This window comes from Bufo bufo, chromosome 3, assembly GCF_905171765.1.
Source record: "Bufo bufo chromosome 3, aBufBuf1.1, whole genome shotgun sequence".
Taxonomy (NCBI): Eukaryota; Metazoa; Chordata; class Amphibia; order Anura; family Bufonidae; genus Bufo; species Bufo bufo.
The window spans coordinates 400,698,940-400,714,932 of record NC_053391.1 but is presented as its reverse complement, the minus strand read 5'-3'; the positions used below and the strand labels follow the sequence as shown (position 1 = coordinate 400,714,932).

Below are 15,993 nucleotides of genomic sequence, written 5' to 3'. Positions count from 1 at the left end.
CAGCACCATACATAGCATTTTCAGCACCTTGTTGGCAGCCTTATCCTGCACTGTTTGTGGTCAGGTCATTGACCTTTGACCTTCAGGAGATCAGAGCAAGTCAATACTGCTGATGATGTCGGCCATCATTCGCAGTTGTGAAAGGATGTCGCCTCAGTATATTGTGACGTTTTAAGACCACAAATTTTTTAGCTTATTTGCTTTTTTATTGAAACACATAAAATAGGAATTACATGCAGTTATGAAACATGCAAATGCATAGAATATTTATAAGAGCATTATTCCCAATGGATAACAAGTAAAAAAAAACATCATACAGTACCTACGGTGCAATATGCATGTATGATATAAATGAAAGACACCCCTCAAAAAAGTAAAAAGGCATCCAAGCTTATGTGACTTTTAATACGTATTCTCACTATATATATATATATATATATATATATATTCTAAAAAATGCTACTATATTATAGTATATGTGTGCCATGTAATCTTTGTCTTGTAGTGGATTTAGCCACACTCATACACAATAATATTTGGCATAACCAATGTAGGTTTATAAACACCCCACTCTATCAGCAATGTGCTGAGCCAAGAGACACAGAGCGATTAAAAATAATGTGTCTATGAGACCACAATGCCACTGCACTACTTGAGCTGTATCACATTTGGTAACACAGCCCATCAAGAAAGTGCATGAGGATGGAAACAGCATCATTTGGCCTATGTGGAATAAAATTGCTTTATGAAATATATAGCTAAATAGCACCATCTAGTGGAAATGCATTTGCTATTGCAACTTCAGTTTCTTTATTCCCGCATTGTTCCACCAAATATCTATACTTATATAGAAATTGATTGTGTTGCCTTCCCGAGGGGTGATGTTCATCTCCGGAGTGTGCACAATATTGAAGTAAAATCATTACTATGCTTTGCAAATGTTGCAATTTGTCCAAGAAAGCAAATGACTAAATCTGATTTATATTTTAGGTTTCGGATGCCAGCTCTGAGAAATTCTTTAGTGCCGTCACAAATAATGGTAAGTTTGTCATATATTTTCTATCATTACGTATCTTCTTTGGCCTCAGTTTGTCTGGATTGGATGAAGTGTTAATTGTGAAGGTAATAAAATGTCAGAGGGTCATAAGAAAACATTAGCCTGCAGTCCGGCTTGTACAAGGAATTGCAGCCACCTTTATTATGACTTGCCAGATCAGGGCCATAGGGGAACGATAGATCTTAAGAGACATTACTAATGCATTCATCCTAAACTGATATTTCTGCCATGTGATCAAATTAGGGCCCAGACCTTACATTGGGAATAATCCAAAGAATCTAAGATATTATCCCTACAGAATTTTCTGCATAATATGGAGCGGTAAATTGTGGCGCAGTGAAGTATTCTGTGAAGAATATTACAGTAAAAGATCTGTGCTTGTGTCTGCTCTTGAAAACGGACTTGTATAATGCAACTTAGAAGCTCTTGCTTTGTACATCAAACATAAATTCTTATTTTTATACCTTTTAATGTGTTTTCCACTTTAGATGTATTTGTAATCATATATGTTATTTGGGGCTATTTAGCATCTACTAGACTACATACTGCTAAGAACTGGTCTTCTGTGTAAAGAGTACCAGGGCAATATAACAGTATAATGTGGAATAACAGAAGAATGTAATATAATTTCACACAATATAGTTATTAGAATGACTATTACATGTATAATTACAGCATGGTTCTTTAGTAAATGTGAACTTGTGAGGACAAGGCCAGAAGAAGAGGCTGTGGCCGAGTCCATCAACATTCCTACCTGATAGTTTGTTTCTGGGGTGAAGAGCCCACTTCACCAAGAATGAGGCATGGTTGATCAAGAGGATTCCTTGTCCCTTTCCTCTCTCTTCCCTTTTATTCTCTCGACCACATTTCCCATTTTTCTGTTTGTGTTTACTTACAGGGTTTGATTTGTGGCTATTTGGTTTTGAATAAGCATCCTTGACAGCAAGAATTTCTTGTGAGGGTCTCTTCTGTTGTGATTTAGTTCCCTTGAAAGGATTAAAGCCTCTTTGTGTATTCTAAAATCAACATCAGCTCTTCTGGGCTTTGCTTGGGAATCCATACACAAATAGGCTTTTTAGTGGATGGTAGATTATTCTTTTGGCCTCTATTTCCATCAAAATGGACCCATTCTTCTCCCTTCACGAGTCTCCCCCTTCTTGCCATATGCTAATTCATGCTGGTACTATGAATTAAGCCAAGGCTCAATACATAACCCAGATGCTCAGAAAACTAGGCCGACTGGTATTTATTTTCAAGGATGGAGTAAAAAAAGCCTAAGTTGAGGCCTTTTGTTGTTTTTCGGGGGGAATTAGTTTTCTAAACATCAAGTATAACTCAACCTGAAAGAGGATTCTTAGTTCTTGGATAATGTCAATAGGAGCTAAAAACAGGTGCAAGACCTCTGGTGTGTGAGAGTCTAGTGAGGTTTTGGCTGTGATATGTTTAGTGATTGGGTGGATAGGTGGCTGACAAGGCTGTCAAGAAGCTGTCAGTTTGATGAACATCATGTTTCAATTCTTAAACAAAGCAGGTCCTCCTGTGTTTAAAAGTCAGGGCTCCTTTACACATTATGTAGTGTTACTTGCCAAGAGCAAAGAAAACGCTGAAAGAAAGGTCAATTTTCTCCTCTCTGAACCATATCTGCATTCTTAAAAGCCCCAATTCACACAGCAGTCTGATTGTACAAGGTTTGTAAATGGGATTTAGACATCGATATCCAATTAGAACAATACATTATGTATGATTAATGAGATTTCCTAGATTAGCAGTTTAACACTCTTTAATCCCAGAGAATCTGTAGACTAGATAATTGCTGTATCAGCATTTCTCAACATCTTGTAGACAACAATCCATATGGTGTAAACATCTACAATAGAGGTTCTTCTATACTTGTTTAGGTATGGTTACTAAAAGAATCATTGTGTTAATTGTTATTAATTGGTTATGTTTGATAGTTTGTTATAGGACAATATTTACAAAATCCTCGACCCAATTTGATGAATATGAATTAAAATTTGGTGATTGGATTTATTTCATTGTATCACTTATCTCTGGGAGTTGTATTTATTGTTTGTTAGAGATAAATATTATGTCCATGCTTAAAAAATGTGTAGTGGTTAAAGGGGTGCATCTAAGAGGAAGAGCTGGTGGAACTTTTGGCCTAGTTACTGATTGGGCTGTAAAGCACAGATAAAGCTAGGGCAGCAAACTGAATTTTTAACCTATGTGTACCCAAGCCTAGCTTTGACACTGAGTAGACATCATTTTTTTGTATAGGAACATATAGCCTGTATTTCAAAATGTCTTACAATTCATAAGGATTTCAACATAAAACTTACAATAAAATTAGTTTTTAGATATTTTTTAAAAAGTGTAATTCTTGCATCTAAATTATGATACTGTTATATGGATGGGAAAAGACTGAAGGTGTATTAAAAATGTGATTAAAATTGGGCGAGTTGGAGAAAAAGAATTATGTGAAGGTATGTGAGAAATTTATCTAGAGTTCATATGATAATGTCTAAATCGACAGCAGACACAAGACCTTTATATCTGAGTTTCTTGAAAAATGTGATTGCAAAGTAAAGAATAAGGCTTCTGATCCGCAGGGTCTTTGTTGTAATATGAATGGTTTTGCTGTCACAAAACAACATCTGAGCTTGGCAATACACCTGTACGTGTATGTCGAAAATCAAGCTGTTTAGTAGTCAAATGATCTTTTAAACAGCAAGTCTAAAATAAGGGACAGCTAAGCATTGCTTGTTATCAACACAGAAAAGGGTAGACAATCTGGTCAGATAAGGCTTCTCTCCCACTGGAAGTAGTAGTTGAGTGAGGTTTTGGGTTGAAATGGGTTTGGTCTTTTTTTATGTCCAGTGATAGCATTGATATTATCATGTGATTGGCATTCAATCTATGACTTTCCTTTGCTGTTCTTCTGGTCTGGAGTGATTTTCTATGCTCCAAAGGCAAGGATGAATTGGCAGCTACCTTACCATAAGGGTTTGGTTTATGGTGCCCATACCCAAAATGGCAAAGCTTGCCGCACCCAGCTAACCTTCTTATGTGTATGGTGGAGTGCTGACTCTCCATGACAGATGAGGTTGGATGGATTAAGCATTTTGAACTTCAATCCCTGATCCTTTTGTTCTCAAGGGAGATAAGCCAAAACCAGAGCCAAATGTGCATGTTTATTGGGGGTCAGGATGAATAGCTATCTGCCAAATGAGCCTTTGGCTAACAGCTATAGATGGTGTATGGGCACCTTTAATGTACCTCTGGATCAACAAAACTGCTTGGATCTAGCATAGGATGAACTTATTGGTATGCATCTTTCTTTTAACCTTACTATGCATGTGCTAACATGCATCCGTGGAGTTCACTCTTCAATATGGTGGCTGATGGCAGTTTATCAGACCTATAGTAAAATTATTTTGTGGAAGATGTATGTTTATTTGAATAGGTTTTCTTTTTGTTGCTTCACAATCTGGATTCCATTCAGCCAGTTACCATTCCAATTAACTAACAATTATTTAACATTAACAGTAATTACAGACGCCAGTTAAGCGCCTACAGATGTCAACTGTTAGCTTTGTACCTAATCACTCAATGAAATGGAGAAAGTTCAACAAACATCAATTAGCCAGGCAATTAGTATGACTTAGGAAAGAACATGCTATCATGTGTGAGCTGATTCAATTTATTTTATTTTGGCAGTAAAGCACACAGTTACAGACAAGCAGCAATACGTTCTTCAGATAAGATAAAGCTGTATTGTTCGCCTGTTTACACAAGACTTCTGTCCTCTTTCCATTTTTCTCCATTATCCTAGACAAATAGATTTTGCTGCTTAGGTCGTCAACTTAATGAAGGGTAATTGTATTTGCTGTTTGATAAATACAACATTGTCCTTTCAAGAGCAGGGTCCAAGCATAATAGGACAGGGTTAGGTCAGATAGGGATGGTGACATGACAAGGTGTTAGATTCAAATGCCAGACTATTCTGACCTCTTTTATAGAAATTATCCTCTTGCCCTGCAGGTCAGTTGGCGAGAATGTTAACAACCTATGCACTTGCTGAATTCTCTGCAAAATTGATACATTACCAGAGTATCATTTATGTGGAATTAAATATTGGACCATACAATATAACATGTATATTTAATACATCTGTAAGTCCAAAATGCGTAGGAACACTAAATAGGAGCAGAATTTATATTGAGTCATTGGTAGTGTTGGGTGAGCATGCTTTGCTGAACACCAGTTCAGCTCGAGCATCACTATGCTCGGCCGAATATCGATGTGCTTGAGTCAGTGTATTTAAATCAAATTTAGCCGCTATTTCTGAAAAGTTTCTGGTGGGATTTGAACTCACAACCTTCTACATTACAGCCAAGCATGTTAACCACTACACTACAGAGCTGCATGGCAAATTGGTTTAAAAAAAATAAATAAAAATTAAATAAAATTGACTTCTTATATAGCAGAAGTTTCATTTTTATTTTTTTGTAACTGGCAATGCAGTGATTAACATTCTGGGCTGAAATGTAGAAGGTTGTGAGTTTGAATACCGTCAGAAACTTTTCAGAAATAGAGGCTAAATAAAATTTATATATTTAATATTAATTGTAAGAAAATAAAATAAAAATATATATATATATTAAGTAAAATAATCATGATACTGCGCTCTATCTGTCAGTTTTAGCTGCAATGTCAATAAGCCCCCTCACACCCTCCGTACGGACTAAGCTGTGGGATGTCATAAATCTGAGTTACCTTTACTCTAGATGTTTTTTCCCAAATCTTAGGTCCTTTTGGGATGTGTCTGGAGTTTTTTTGCAGGTACAGGTCAGGTCAGAGTGTCTTGAACGTGGAGGCGGGCCCCGGCTGGCAGCGTGGCTCTTTTAGTTCAATCTCGTGGTTCACATTCGTACAGAACAGGAGTGAAGTCACTACTGTGACTACAGATACCACTACACGCTGACGAAGGATAGCGACTCTATCGGAAACGCATGGCGCGGCTCCAGGTTCAAGACACTCTGAATGACCTGTGCCTGCATAAAAACTCCAGACACATCCCAAAAGGACCTAAGACATCCCACAGCTTAGTCAATACGGAGGGTGTGAGGGGGGCTTATTCACATTGCAGCTAAAACTGACAGAGCCCGGTATCAAGATTCTTTTACTTATTGTTTATTTTTATGTGGCAGGCATCTTGCAGTCCTGCAAAATGCTGCAGCTTCACAGAGAGGAAGCCCATAATGTTAACCACTACACTATAGAGCTGCATGGCCAGTTGCTTAAAAAAAAAAAAGAGAGACTTCTGCTGTATAGGAATACTTACTAGTAGTAAGCATTCCTATATAGCAGAAGTCTCATATTTTTTTTTTTTTTAAGTAACTGGTCATGCATCTCTATAGTGTAGTGGTTAAGATTCTTGGCTGTAATGTAGAAGGTAGTGAGTTTGAATCCTGCCAGAAACTTTTTAGAAATAGAGGCTAAATTATATTTAAATACACTGGGTGTCCCCAAGCACTGACTCCATATATGGTCATAGCTATATATATATATATATATATATATATAGAGAGAGAGAGAGAGAGAGAGAGACAGACAGAGAGTCAGAACAGGGACTCCTAAGCCAAATTAGAGTCAAGACACCCTCCCCTCTTCAGAGCAGGGGGTGCCTGGTTTAATGCTCGGGTTCTCCTATTGACTTTCATTGTGCTTGGGAAGTGTTCTACTCGAGCACACGAGCACTTTGGTGCTCGACCAACACTAGTTATTGGTTGTAAGTAAAAATAAGTATGAGTATTTTTTTTATCATTTTTAAAATTCATTTTATATGCTTGGGTCAGATTCCCTATGGCTTTTTATTTATTTTTTAATAAATCAGCATAACCCTGAAGTTTTTTTCTTACTGTTGCTGTTCCTGGGAATACATGCACTTTGACACGCACACGGTATTAACTGATGAGTGAGCTCTATACAATATCTGTTTGTATAAGGTGTGTTGAATAAAGTCCTGAATGAGCTGTTTAAATGCTTAGTGCAAACTTTTGCTTAAAAGATAGCAAGCTGGAGAGCAAACAAATTGTTCTCAAGTGCCCTTTTGGAAGGGGAATAGTTTTAAGTGCATATATTAATTGACTGATTGCAGGAAGTGCACATAAGAGTCTATTGAAAATTCTATTCTCACTTATCTGCCACATTTCATCTGCAGTATCACAGACTGACCTTAGGTCACTGAAGTAAAGTGACAGAGTCCAAAATTTGACCATACATGTCACATGTAACTACATATCCAACCAGGCACAAAATCTGCACGTAGTTTGTACGTTATTCCCATATTTGTGTGGTTTTGCTCCTGGTACTCCAGATTCTCCAACAAAATAAGCACATTACAAGTGTTTGCCATTGTCATACCTGATGCCCATGGTGCGTCCGTTCCTATAAACTGGTTGCTGTTATTTTTTAAAATGATGGCTGCCATCTCAGACTTTTCCATACAGTGTACTGTAGCATAGTAAGAGTTACATCCCCCTATCCTCAGATGGACACAGTGCTAATAGTGGGGGTGATATGTCCATCCTATGGAAGTGCCAAGGTTGGCCGTGTCTTAGACTTAACAAAAGCACTCTGAATGATGAAGTCTGAGATGGTTGAATCCAACATAGAACTATTATGGAGAAACGAAGGGCACTTCGAGAATATCGGCACCTCGAGAATTTGCAAAGGTGTAGAATATAGTGCTATATATTCGTAAACGTGGATATTCTAGATTTTCATCAGTACCCTCCCTTCTTGCTTGTGGGCCAACGAGAAGGCTGCAGTGTCTTTGTCAGAGCTTAGCAACATCCCTAGCAACCAATAGGAAAGTTGCCTACCCCTTACTATATAAGAAACTCCCCAGCGGACATTTTCTGCTGTTTTTTTTTTGTGCAGTTCTGAGAGAGAGCAGTGACATTGCTGTGCTCTGTGCTTTCATCTGGATCCTATTCCTTATTCAATTACATTAGATACTTAGTTAGCTCATATATATATATAATACAAATAGTTAGTGGGAGATAGTCAGTGTGGGTTAGATCGTGATGTAGTGTAGCTGATAGGTTCCAGTGCAGGGTGTTAGATAGTTTGATAGGAATTTTCAGTTTGGACTGGAGGTTATCGTTAAATATATTTTTCCTTTATGATATCTTATTAGGCATACTGGCCAAAAATAAGTAACTAGATCAGGTTTGTTTTGGTTTATTTCTCTATCGCCCAATAGCTTCACTGCCTTTATATTGAAGGTCCAGTTGGTGCTGCTTGCATTCGTTGAGTGCGAGGAAGTATATTTGTTTCATGAATTAGTGACATATTGGCACAGAAATCTAAGATTAAAACAAACACAGTCAGTTCTTTCAACTGGAGACAAGCGGGCAGCTCCAGACATAATTTCCATAAGCTTTGTAAATCCATTAATTGTCACTCTTGTTTTATGTTGAAGTGGGTGCCAGCTATGGAGGACTTGTTTGGCACCACTATTTTCAACTCTAAGTAAGCTATTAATCCCAGGGGATATGGCATTCTCTAACAGTCAACATCTTGTCAAAAGAGAATAGGGGGCTGGTACAGCTCAGGTTACTTATTCTCTGAGGGCACGGTCTCCTTGGAAACAAGCTCCAGAGGAACATTCAAGAGTGACTTGCCTATTGAGCTTAGGCTGGCCGTTAACAGGGGGGAGAACATCTGAATATTCGGCATCTTGGTTACAGCTTGAGACATGGTAACATACAACTACAATAGTATAGGGTATGAATACAGCTTGCAAGGCATTTGTCATGGTTCATAGGTTGAGAATAATTGGATTGGAAGCTATTCAAAGCATTAGTTGCAAGTACAGTATTAGATATACAGTATATGTAGATGATTAACAGCGACAGATTAACAATGCTCTTTTAATTACACTCATTTCAATACATCTGTGAATAACCCCTTCTACCCCAGAGAAGTGCATCACTATGTACTATTGCAGATCAGGTAGAACTATTTAACATCCATTTTCTATGTATGTTCTTTCCTTAATTTTGTATTAACAGTTGTATGCCATAATCATTTATCCTTTAGTCCAGTGTTGCCCAACCATTTTTCGTCTGAGGGCAGCACTAGACTTGGTATAAATTTTGCGGGCCGGAACCAGGTAGCTTTGGCAGAAAGAAATGCAAATGCTGTGAGGGGGCACGTGTGAGCATTACTACTGTGAAGAGAGCACATATCTGGCATAACTACTGTGAGGGGGCACATATCTGGGCATAACTAATTTGAGGGGGCACATATCAGGGTATAACTACTGTGAGGAGGGCACATATCAGGGCATAACTACTGTGAGGGGGCACATATCTGGGCATAACTACTGTGAGGGGGCACATATCTGGGCATAACTACTGTGAGGGGGCATGTGTGACCATTATTACTGTGAGGGGGCATGTGATGTATACATGTGTGTAATGTATGTAGTGCAGTATGTGATGATCACACACTGCACTACATACATTACACACATGTATATATCACATACTGTGCTGTCACCTTCTTCTGCAGGTCTACCTTGATGTCTGGTCTTTAGGCTTCAGTCAGATCCTCCACTGCCATGCTTGCGCCGTGTGCCCGACACCACCAGGATCTGGCCCCTCCTTCTTTCATCTCCTGCCGGCTTCTCCTACAGCAGGGCGCTCTATCACTCCAGTGCCCGCCCAATCTTACCAATCAGGGGCGTAGCTAGAAATGACTGGGCCCCATAGCAAAAAAAATTATGGGCACCCCCTCTCGGATCTCCCACCCCCACATACCTATCAGACCTCCCACCCCTTCCAGAGCTCCCACCCAAACACCCCTCCAGGACCTCCCACCCCAACATCCCCACACCCCTCCCTAGATCCCCCCTCAAGTGTAAGCCACAGATCCCCCCTCAAGTGTCAGCCACAGACCCCCCCTCAAGTGTCAGCCACAGATCCCCCCTCAAGTGTCAGCAACAGACCCCCCCTCAAGTGTCAGCCACATATCCCCCCCTCAAGTGTCAGCCACAGATCCCCCCTCAAGTGTCAGCCACAGATCCCCCCCTCAAGTGTCTGCCACAGATCCCCTCTCAAGTTTCAGCCACAGATCCCCCCTCAAGTGCCAGCCACAGATCCCCCCTCAAGTGTCAGCCACAGATCCCCCCTCAAGTGCCAGCCACAGATCCCACCCTCAAGTGTCAGCCACAGATCCCCCCTCAAGTGTCAGCCACAGATCCCCCCTCAAGTGTCAGCCACAGATCCCCCCTCAAGTGTCAGCCACAGATCCCCCCTCAAGTGCCAGCCACAGATCCCCCCTCAAGTGTTAGCCACAGATCCCCCTCAAGTGTCAGCCACAGATCCCCCCTCAAGTGTCAGCCACAGATCCCCCCTCAAGTGTTAGCCACAGATCCCCCTCAAGTGTCAGCCACAGATCCCCCCTCAAGTGTTAGCCACAGACCCCCCCCTCAAGTGTCATCCACAGATCCCCCCCAAGTGTCATCCACAGATATACCCCTCAAGTGTCATCCACAGATATCCCCCTCAGTGTCATCCACAGATATCCCCCTCAGTGTCATCCACAGATCTCTTCCCCACCCAGAGTCACTTCCTAGCTAATTTATTCACTGCACTTGCCTCTGTATAATTGAAGAGAAGCGCCGTAATCTCGCACAGGCGCACTAGCAGAGGCCAGGAAGACTGTGCATGCGCACTTTGATGCCTCTGCCAGTGCGCCTGTGCGAGATTACGGCGCTTCTCTTCAATTTCACAGAGGCAAGTGCAGTGAATAAATTAGCTAGGAGGCAGCGCTGGGCAGGGAGATTGCAGACACAGGCAGCATCGCTTTGCTGCCTGTGTTGTTCGCAGCGCGCCCTGCGCTGATAAAGTCCTGTTACTGCGCGGGCCGCATGATACAGCTTCGCGGGCCGCATTTGGCCCACGGGCCGTAGGTTGGACATCACTGCTTTAGTCTATATAACCTATTTTTTGATTATCATTTTGACTATTCATTTTGATTTTCATCGAGTCCCTTGGTTCTAAATATACAGATGCATTTTAATGGATTTTCTTAATAAATAATCAATAAATATAAATTAAAATTTTGTGTGCTTCAATTTGTTGGTGGAGTTATATTGCACTCCACAGACCAAAGGCTATTGTAAAATACTATATACTAGTTGTAAGGTACAAGACTCCACCTGTAGGATGTAAAAGGTAATGCGCCAATGTCATGTTTTTGCCCTATGTATAACATGTACTTTTGGGGAAGGGAAAGCAAAGGCATAGTACACTTTGCTTTTTCATCCTGCAGAGCACAGCAAAAAAAAAAATGTTTTTTTTTCTTTTTACAATTGATCCCTATGGTAAAAGATGCCACTGCATGGGCACGGCCACATAGGTTTCTTGATGCAGTTTTGGAAGCCAAAATCAGGAGTGGATCATAAAAATAGAGCATATATACAGTACAGACGTGACTTCTCATGTTTTTTTTTTTAAATCTACTTCTAGTTTTGGCTTCCAAAACTGCATACAGAAACCTGACCATGTAGCCGTACTCATGCAGTGGTATCTCTCACTATGGCATCCGTCTGAGGCATCTGTTATATGTGTATGTTAAATGTAGGACAAAAACGTGATGTAAACACAGCCTTATAGTCATAGGTGGCCTTGCATTCAAGGGACACCATGTTAACCCTAAACTCTGATTAATACAAGAGATTGTTTTAGAGTCTGTTCACATGCCAAGTACAATGACACACAGAACCGCAAAGTCATAGACACTCCATCTGCTACTGTGGGCAGTTCCTCCTTGCCACTTCATATTATTTCCTTGACAGTTCTAGTAAGAAATAACTCCATAATATAGCATCCATTATGAAGACTCGTTTTTTGCATGGATTTCACTTGAGTCTACAAGAAAAAACCTCCACATGCAGTAATACCCTAAAAATCGGAGGCACACAGAGGTACAGCATGAGCCCCTTGCAGTGTATGGGTGACGAATTATGGATCTGTTCCACATAGACTAATATGGCAATATACAAGGGGGTTGCCTAGGACATTTTAAATCCTTTGTACCTGTTAAAAATACAGTCCATCTGAATTATTATGTTGTCGATCTTTGTTGGTACTTTATGTTTATTAGGCCACAGTGAAGTAACATCACCTTATCATGTTGTCCAATGACAGGGGACACTATGCCACCAAGGCTGAAACATCCTTGTAATTGGGTGGCAAGGTCACTTAATGTTATTTGGGACACAATTGACACAGCTGGTGGCCAGAGAAGAATTGTGATGTTTTCTGTTTTTATATTTTTTGCACGTCCAAGAGGTTTTTATAAAAAATTTCCACATTCTGGATGAAGCCCTTTTATCCTAAAATTAAAAGATCTGGTAATAGAATGCATCCATATTTTAAACCATTTGCTGCTTTTGCTGACTTACTACATCATTTCCCCACTTTCGTGAAGCCGCTGTGAATAAGAGACTTCAATCCCTGAAGTAACTAGCATGACATTTCTAAGGCTGTCATTGCTATGTGTCACCACTTTCTGCTGTTCAAAGATTTACAGTGACGTGAACCAGTCACTACCCTGACTGTTATTGTGGAAGACTTGCAGCACACACTGGTTTCTGGCAGCTGCGTTTTGCTTTTGGGTTTGTTTAGCCCAATTATTTGCTTGTCAGTCAGCAGCCTGGGTGTTGAGCAGGTATTGTTGAGGTATTTTTGTCCCGCTGAACTGCCATAGTCTAATGAGGCCCTCAGGTGAATGCCAATCCTGTCAGCTAGGTGCTAAGATGATGTGCCGTTGAAAGATTGGGTGGCAATTAGATTGTTTGAATAAGATAAGATACATGGCAAAGTAAATTGAAGAGTAGGAAGCCTTTTGAAATGTCAAACATTTTCAGTCAGTTGTTCACATAGGTGCGAAGGTGTATAAATTATACATGGTATATACATACATTTATTTCCCCCCTTAAAGGAGCAGTCATAGCAGGGGATTTTAAAATTGTCACTTATTAGTATGATGTTTATTATTAGTTATTGCTTTGTTGGTTCCTGTCTCGCTTTGGCCATTTAAATATATTTTTATACGGGACAATATTTCACTGGCAGTAATCAGCCATGCATTAGAGACATGCATATTGGCTTTATATAAAAACATTATGAAATAGGAGAAATGGATGTGCCTTATTCATGGGAAGTGCTCTCTTTTCCTGGAGTCGGAAATGAGGATTTGAGTTTTTGTAGCATAGAGATTGTACTGTCTGGAAATCGTTCTCAAGATGACAGTAGCCAGAGATCAACTGAAGAACTTGAAAGCCTTGTCAAGAGCCTTGTCGGTTGTGAAATGGACACTAGAAAACGTTGACAAGTGATTCAGGAGGTACCACTCGCTTGTGTCATTTAAAATGAACCTTAGCTTTTATATGACCTATTTTTTTTTTTTATTCAGCTATTTATATATATAAATTTACACATGCCTAAAAAGTACAGGGAAAAATACCCAAGTTGTTGGTTACTGAGCTGTCAGAGTGAACACAATATCATTACAGATGTACAGCCTCCATTAACTTATAATGAGGTCCTTCTGGACCCTGAAGCATAAGAACTTGGCAATAAGAATAGCAAAAAGTAGCAGGAATGTGCCAGAACAAAATCTAATGCCAATGTGAATACAGCCTTATAAGATTGTTCTATACATTGCTTGAAATATTTATTTCGAGAAGCATACTGTATGGCTATGTGGCTATGGTGAAAGAATCCCATAATTTAGATTTTCTTTCATTGCTCACTATACATTTGCTCATCTTCTGATGGATGTCAAGTTATGTGTTTAGTAATTGACGTCCTATAAAATAAAAGCCTAAGCAGACAGTCATGAAATAAGCCTTTGTCAATCACCTTAATCATGCTAAAGCCATTGATGTATGTTTGGAATCTGGCCAGGTAGAACACAAAATGTCATCCTGAGATCAAGATGATACTTAAGATATTCTCTGCCTGATGCATGAGATGAACAAGTGGTAATGGCGAAATGGAGATAAGTAACTTAACATTTGTTGCCTGATTGCCGAACACTAAGCAAAACAAGTGTATGTATAGGGAGCTCCTAATCTGCATAATTTTCTTTACCCTCCTCCACAACCTTATCTGGTTGAATACTTTGGAATGATTTAAAGACCCATACACATTAGTTTAATGTCAACTGAACCCGCCAAGAACTGTGGGTTTGGCCAAAATTCTAATGTGTGGGGAGTTCCTGACTTTTCCCTGGCCGATCATGTCTGAGAAGAGAAGAATCTAAATATTTTTGTCTGATTGTTTTGTTCTCCTGAGAGATAAGCCGCCAACAGAGGTGTCTGGCAAAGGCTTTCTTTCCTCTATTCCTTGAGTACACATACATATTTGGCTGAACTGAACATGTGTGTGTGAGGGGGGGGGGGGGTAGGGGTCAGGAGGGAGCCGGGAGAGATACGGTAGCTGTTTGCCAAACAATTGTTCTGCTGAAAGTTGTTAAATGTGTATGGCAGCATGTATTAGGGTTCAGCAAATCCCAGGATTCTGTTATCCAGTGGGCCTTAATCTTTCTACCAAAGTACTTTTGGGTTGTTTTTACATCTATTGAAGTTTTATTACAAGGCCACTAAAAAGTCAAGAAGCTTTATGGAGTGATTTGACTAGTATGGTCTACAATTTTTACACCCCTATGGGCACAAAAAACATGTTAGTTCAGGTTTCAAAGGAATCCCATGTAGCTTGGGCCTATGTTTTTTTTTTTTTTTATTGTATTTATAGTCTGGAATACATAGCCAAACACTCACTTGGTCAACGGCTATCTATCCTCACCACCTCATACATACATGTGTCCTAAACAGAAAGAGGAGAATGCCACTGCCAGAGGTGTCTTATCTCCATGAGATTAAAGTTTTTTTTTTTTGACTTTTTAACTGATTACCTATCTTCTAGGCCAGTGGTGGGCAACCTTTTTTTTCAACTGAGCCAAATCTCGCCAAAACCACGATTGAAATTTATTTTGAGAGCCACATTTTTAAAACCGAAAATACAGTCAGTGACGCCTCCTTTGGCCTGAGCGCCGCACGGCACACATGTAGGCAGGACAGCCGCAGGCTGCCGCCCCCGAGAGGAGGGAGGGCAGCGGGCGCCCGGCACACAGAACAGTGCTCCAGACTAAAAAAAATTCCTAGTAGCCATTGGCTCCTGAACTGAAAGATTTAGGAGCCAAATCAAATTTTTAGTCGCCAAATCGAAACTGAATCAAAATTTTGGTATCGTGACAACGCTACGCCGATCAGATCGGCGTAGGGTTGTTTTGAAACCAAAATTTTGATTCGCTTTCGTCACCATAAAAAAGTATTGTGATACTCAATACCGTGCAAAAAAAAAAAAACACCAAAAAAAGCCACGTGCATTTCGCATTTTATGAAACATTCGGCCCATAATAGAACAGTCCTATCCTATTTTTTGGGGTGACAAGGTGACTAAAAAGGCTATGTAATATGTTTATTTATTTATTGTTTATATATTTTATATGTAAAATTGGGAAAGGGGGGATTTAAACTTAATATTTTAAAGTACTTTCACACTAGCGTTTTTCATTTCCGGCACTGAGTTCCGTCACAGGGGCTCTATACCGGAAAATAACTGATCAGTTTTATCCCCATGCATTCTGAATGGAGAGTAATCCGTTCAGGATGCATCAGGATGTCTTCAGTTCAGTCATTTTGACTGATCAGGCAAAAGATAAAACCGTAACGGTTTTATCTCCGGCGAAAAAAAATGAAGACTTGCCTGAATGCCGGCTCCGGCATTTTTCCCCATAGGAATGTATTAGTGCTGGATCCGGCATTCAAAATACTGGAATGCACCCGCACT

At 40.0% G+C, this 15,993-nt stretch overlaps 1 protein-coding gene across 2 annotated transcripts in view; it reads left to right on the top strand.

The window, feature by feature from the left end:
* Nucleotides 1–995: 995 nt before the first annotated feature.
* The window catches only part of AUTS2 (activator of transcription and developmental regulator AUTS2), a 105,938-nt gene continuing 90,940 nt past the window's right edge, over nt 996–15,993 (top strand). For both annotated transcript variants that reach the window (XM_040424821.1, XM_040424820.1), the window contains exon 1: nt 996–1,039. The gene's annotated coding sequence lies outside the window, so the exon portion shown is untranslated. The remainder of the gene's footprint in view (nt 1,040–15,993) is intronic.